The following is a 5,866-nucleotide window of genomic DNA, read 5'->3' as shown; positions in this document are numbered from 1 at the left end:
GTTTAAGTTAGTCTTTGAGCACAAACATTAACTTAAACTTACTCTGGTATGAAACCCAATTGAATATCATGGTTTATGGGATTGGGCCTGAAGGATTGATGAGTTTGAAATTTCAATTTATTGAGTCATGTGTCATCATTTGATTATCACTAAGTTAGCTCAATGAATGTTACAGAATTTGGATCAACAGCCTCATCAAGATTATGGATCATAAACCCAAGGCAAAAGGAAAGCAGGGAGAGGCCTCAAAGCCCAAGAAACACAACAGAAGCTCAATATAGAAAGTGTATAAATAGGATAGAATTTAAGTGAAGACGGGGGGGACTTTTGGAACTTTTACCTTTTCATTTTTAGCTAGTTTTCATATCTTTGTAGTTGAATTCAGAGCTATGACTCACTAAACCCCTTTCATTGGGTTAGGGAGCTCTATTGTAATTCAATGAATCAATAATAGTTTATCTTCTTCTTCAATCTTTTCTCTTGAATTTTGTTAGAAAGCTTCTCGTTCTAATTCCATTGGGTAGTTGTCTTGGGAAAGAAACTACCCATAATTGGAATCCTTCGGAACCTTGGGAAAGGAATGGAGGATTCATGCTAGAGAAGCTTTCTCACAGTGAATTGGATTGGGGTTTGGATGGATATTGTGACATGTAATCCTACCAAATTGTGGTTCATGAAACTGTGTGGTATAATCAGTGATCGAGCATCATCTCTTCTTATGAACATTTAAACCAAGGGATTGGGAATTTGTTTGTTTTTAGAGAGAATTGGTGAGCCAAGGGATTGGGATCCAATCATATAAGATTGCCAAGCAAAAGTTAATGAACGCATTGGTTGAGGAAGAGATATACATGTTTTGATTCGGAGATCTCAATATCTCCTAACACCCAATGAATTCCCCATTTCTGATTTCCAATTTCTCTTTACATTCTGCAACTCAATTCTTGCAATCACCCCCATTCCCTTTTAATTTCAGCAATTTACATTCTGCTCTTTAATTCATGCAATTTAAGATTCCGCCATTTCAATTTCTTGTCATTTACTTTTCCCGCCAATTTTACATTCCGCAATTCTCATCTAAATCTTGAATCCGCTCAACTAGAACACACTTCTAATCTGAATTGCTCACTCAACCAATCCTTGTGGGATTCGACCTCACTCTATTGTGAGTTTTTACTTGACGATAACCGGTGCACTTGCCGGAAGGAATTTTGCCGATCGTGCAATTTCCTAAATCGTAGCATAACAAGTTTATGCGCATCAAGTTTATGGCGCCGTTGCCGGGGATTGGTTTTCGATTGACAATTCTCCAATTGGAAGTTAACTAGATTGAGCATTTTTTTTTGTTTTGATTAATTCAGTACAAGTTACTTGTTGAATTTTAATTTCTGCACTCTGTTACATGCTTTCTTTCTTTATGCCTTTAAATTCAAGCAACTAACTCACTGACTCACTAACTGTTTGAATTAATTCCTCAATTGCTTTAACCATACTCTTCCATTAACCAAGAGTATTTCACTTGTTGTTGCCTGTGCTGTGTTCTTGTATGACAGGTAGGAGAGGAGAGACATCAACTCCTCCATATACCGAACCAGAGAGGACCCTTCATAGACTTAGAAGGGAAGCAAGAGGGAAGAGAGTACTGGGAGAAGAAGAATCTGAAGGAGAATCTGAGGACAATTTTGAGGAAGCTCTAGATCTCAACATGGATAGAGAAGTTCACAACCATGAGAGAGCTGATGGAAACAATGCCATTCCTGAGAGGAGGGTTCTTAGTTCATACATAAACCCAACCTCTGGGAATTGTGGTAGCAGCATTCAGAAACCACCCATTCAGGCCAACAATTTTGAGCTCAAACCACAGCTAATATCACTTGTGGAGAATCATTGTTCATTTGGTGGGAGTGCTAATGAAGATCCCAACCAACATCTCACAAAATTCCTGAGAATTTGTGACACTGTGAAGTCCAATGGAGTCCAGGAAGATGCCTATAAACTGCTTTTGTTCCCATTTTCACTTAGGGACAAAGCAGCTAAGTGGCTGGAATCATTTCCAAGGGGGAGTCTAACAACATGGGATGAGGTGGAAAGCAAGTTTCTGGCACGTTTCTACCCCCCACAAAAGGTCAATAGGCTTCGATCTGAGGTTCAGACTTTTAGACAACAAGATGGTGAAACTCTCTACGAGGCATGGGAGAGATTCAAGGATTTGACAAGGAAATGCCCACCGGACATGTTCCATGACTGGGTGCAATTGCATATTTTCTATGATGGACTCTCTTATGAATCAAGGAAGGCTGTAGACCATTAATCAGGAGGTTCATTGAACAGGAAAAAGACTGTGGAGGAAGCCATTGAAGTGATTGAAACAGTGGCTGAGAATGAGTACTACTATGCATCAGAAAGGCACAACACTAAGGGAGTCATGGAGCTAAACCATGTTGATACAATTCTAGCCCAAAACAAAGTGTTTGCCAAGCAACTAGCAGAGCTTACCAGGCAATTAGAAACAAAGCAAGTGGCTGCAATACACACACAAGATCAAGAGGAAGTAAGCATTGAAGGAGGTGATTGGGAAGAGGCCAACTATGTGGGAAACCAACAAAGGCAATCATATGATCCACATTCCAACACTTACAACCCAGGATGGAAAAATCACCCAAACTTTGGGTGGGGGAACCAACAAACCCAACCACAAAACCACAAACCTTACAACCACAACCAACATAACAATTCCACATACCAAAATTCCAACCAAAGATCATACCAAGCCACACAAAACACTTACTCCCAACCACCATATCATGGCCAAAATAATCAACCTACCCAACCTAATCCGAACCAACAATTTCAAGATCAATTAAACTGGATAGAAGGAATGATGGCAACCATGAGTCAAGACATAACCGAATTGAAAAGCTTCAGGGATGATGTGAGAGCTACCTTAAGGAACCATGGTGAAAAACTCAAGAGGATGGAGTCTCAAGTAGGAGAGTTATCTCAACAGGCCCCCAAATCAACTGCAGTGTTCCCTAGTGACACAGAAAAGAATCCAAAAGGGGAACAAAAGAGAGTGAGATGGGAAGAATGCAAGGCCATCACCATATTGAAGGAAGTCTCAGAAGAAGAAGGAATCAGACCCTCAAAACAGGAGCCAGAAATCTTGAAGGAAGGTATGGAGGAAGCTAAGCAGGAAAGTGAAACTGAGCAAGCCAAGGAACTGCAAAAAGGCATGCTGGAAATATACCAACCAAAAGCACCATTTCCTCAGAGGTTAGGAGGAAGTGAAAAAGGGAGAACCTATTCAAGGTTTTTAGAGACATTTAAGTCTCTCCATGTCAATATTCCCTTTCTTGAGATTCTCCATCAAATGCCTACACACATCAAGTATTTAAAGGAATTGTTGAGCAAGAAAAGAGTTTTGAAGGGAGGACAAACGGTAACAATGAACAAAGAATGCAGTGCTCTCATCAAGAAGGACACAGTCTCTAAGAAAACAGACCCAGGAAGTTTTCGTATTCCTTGCATCATAGGAGAAACAAAAATTGACAGAGGATTCTGTGATCTAGGAGCTAGCATAAATGTGATGCCTCTAACTCTTATGAAGAGGCTACAACTGAATGAGGTGAGATCCACTGATGTAATCATACAACTGGCTGACAAAACTCAGAAGCAAGCTGAAGGGGTAGTTGAGAATGTGCTGGTGAAAGTGGGAAATTATTTTTTCCCCACAGACTTTGTCATTTTGGACATGGAGGAAAGCTACCTACACCCCATCATTCTGGGGAGGCCATTTCTAGCCACTGCTAGAGCACTCATAGATGTAGAACAAGGAGAGCTAATTTTGAGAATACATGATGAACAGCTCATTTTCAATGTTTTCAAACCTGCATCTGAGCCTGAACCAGAACATGAAAAACCTAAGGATGAGAGTAGCCATCTGTGCTTGGAGGAAAGCAATCCGGCAGCTGAAACTCTGAAACAGCCCTTGGAAAGCAAACAAGAATTGCAAGAGTTAAAGCCACAAGAATCAATAGAAACAGACCAGAAGGATCCTCCCAGCATAAGGGTCAATGAAGAAAGCTTCAAGAGAAAGGGAAGAATTGTAAAGAAATTGCCAAGAGGGTGGAGAAACAAGAAAATTCCCACTGAAGGTTTCTCTCCGGGAGATAAAGTGATATCAAGTCATTATCTGCCAATCCCACCTGGCCTCAAAACAATTCCTTCCCAGCGCCCTCAAGTGTTCACAATCAGGAAAGTTCTTTCTATGGAACATTTAGAGGTCATGAAGGAATCAAGTGGGGACGTTTGCATAGTGAGAGGAGAAGACGTCAAGCACTACAATCCACCCTAACAAGGGACAACCGTCAAGCTAGTGACGTTAAAGAAGCGCTTCATGGGAGGCAACCCATGTTTTTAGTATCCTTAATCTTTAGTGCTTTGCTTTACATCTAATAAAGCATGGTTTCTTATGCATGAACTTGAATCCTCAGGACAACTATTGAAAAAGTGCACTAAACTTTGCATGTAAATTACAATTGGTCTCTAAGTTTGGTGTGCCTGAAGGCACTCCCAAATCTTACTCAAATTGGATTCCATCTTTCATTCAAGGTGCACGACCAAACATTAAGTTTGGTGTTCCTTTTGAACACAGTTTATGAAAAGCAAGAAGTTCCTCTGGATTTCAAATTTCATGACAAGTATACCATTCGCATGTTTTAATACTTTGGTTTCAATTACTTAGGGTAGTAACTTTGTTTAGAATCAAAGAGCCAAAGTGACTGTGATTTATTAGAATTATGCACATTCATTAAGGACAACCAAGATGGATTTCATGTCATTAGGAGACTTTACCAAACACTAAGTTTGGTGTCCAATAATAAGTGTGCATATATACAAAAGTCATGGCTATAAGCTCATGAAGTCAATCATTGATTTACATGTGCAAGTACTATTCATCATTCACATGGACCGAAAAATGATAGCAAACTTGTTTGTTTGTGCAGGTACAAAAGAAAAGACAAAAATGGAGGAAAAAGACAAAGGGAGGTACGGTGCTTGGTCAAAAAGAAAATTCACAAGTCTTTGAAACTAACACATGGGAAAAGGAAGTTCTGCAAGAAAAGATAGCTACATGTACAACCTAATGCACCCAGAATACTTCCAAGAAAATGAAAAGCAATTCGTCCTTCTCCCTAATTCATATATTTACCATCAAGCCACCCTTCACAAATCACCCTAACCGTCCATTTTGCACTTACGGGCACTATAAAGAACCACTTGGGGAACGAGTTCAACACCACCAAATCTCCTTCATGCACATTTCCTTCATCATAGCATAAACTATCTCTTGCCGAAAACAACCTCCCCACACTTCCAACAACACTTCTTGCTTCACCTTGTCAACTTTAGCTTGTCACTTACCAAAACTAAAGAACCAATGGCAGCTTCATCTAGCCACAAAAGAAGAAAAGACAAGCAACCAATGGAGGAAAACAGGGAATTCGATGCATGGAGATACAGATCAGTTTTCCATGAGATTCAAGCCGAATGGATGAGACCTAAAACGGTACTAGCTGAGGTTCCCTTTGACCTTGAAAAGGATGAGTTCCCAGGTGTTTGGGAAAAGATCAAAAAGAGGAAGTGGGAGCTCCTGACTAAGCCAATCACTAAAATCAACATTAACCTGGTAAAAGAGTTTTATGCAAATGCAGTAAGGGAGGATCCAACCAAGAAACCCACATACAAAAGCTATGTGAGAGGGGTGGAAGTTGACTTCAGTCCCAAAGCAATCATGAAAACTCTTGGCCTGAAAAACATACATTTCAGCCAAGCAAGTTATGAAGAAAGGATGATAGGAGAACCT

General features: G+C 40.1%; 1 non-coding gene across 1 annotated transcript; it reads right to left on the bottom strand.

Annotated features, from left to right (window-relative positions):
* Positions 1-2,131: 2,131 nt before the first annotated feature.
* Positions 2,132-2,235, bottom strand: LOC112730933 (small nucleolar RNA R71). The gene has a single exon (XR_003166733.1). It is a non-coding gene; the product is annotated as a small nucleolar RNA R71 (small nucleolar RNA).
* Positions 2,236-5,866: the final 3,631 nt, after the last annotated feature.

The sequence above is a fragment of the Arachis hypogaea genome, chromosome 12, assembly GCF_003086295.3.
Source record: "Arachis hypogaea cultivar Tifrunner chromosome 12, arahy.Tifrunner.gnm2.J5K5, whole genome shotgun sequence".
Taxonomy (NCBI): domain Eukaryota; kingdom Viridiplantae; phylum Streptophyta; class Magnoliopsida; order Fabales; family Fabaceae; genus Arachis; species Arachis hypogaea.
Note: the sequence above shows the minus strand (reverse complement) of the source record. Positions and strands in the feature narration are given on the sequence as shown.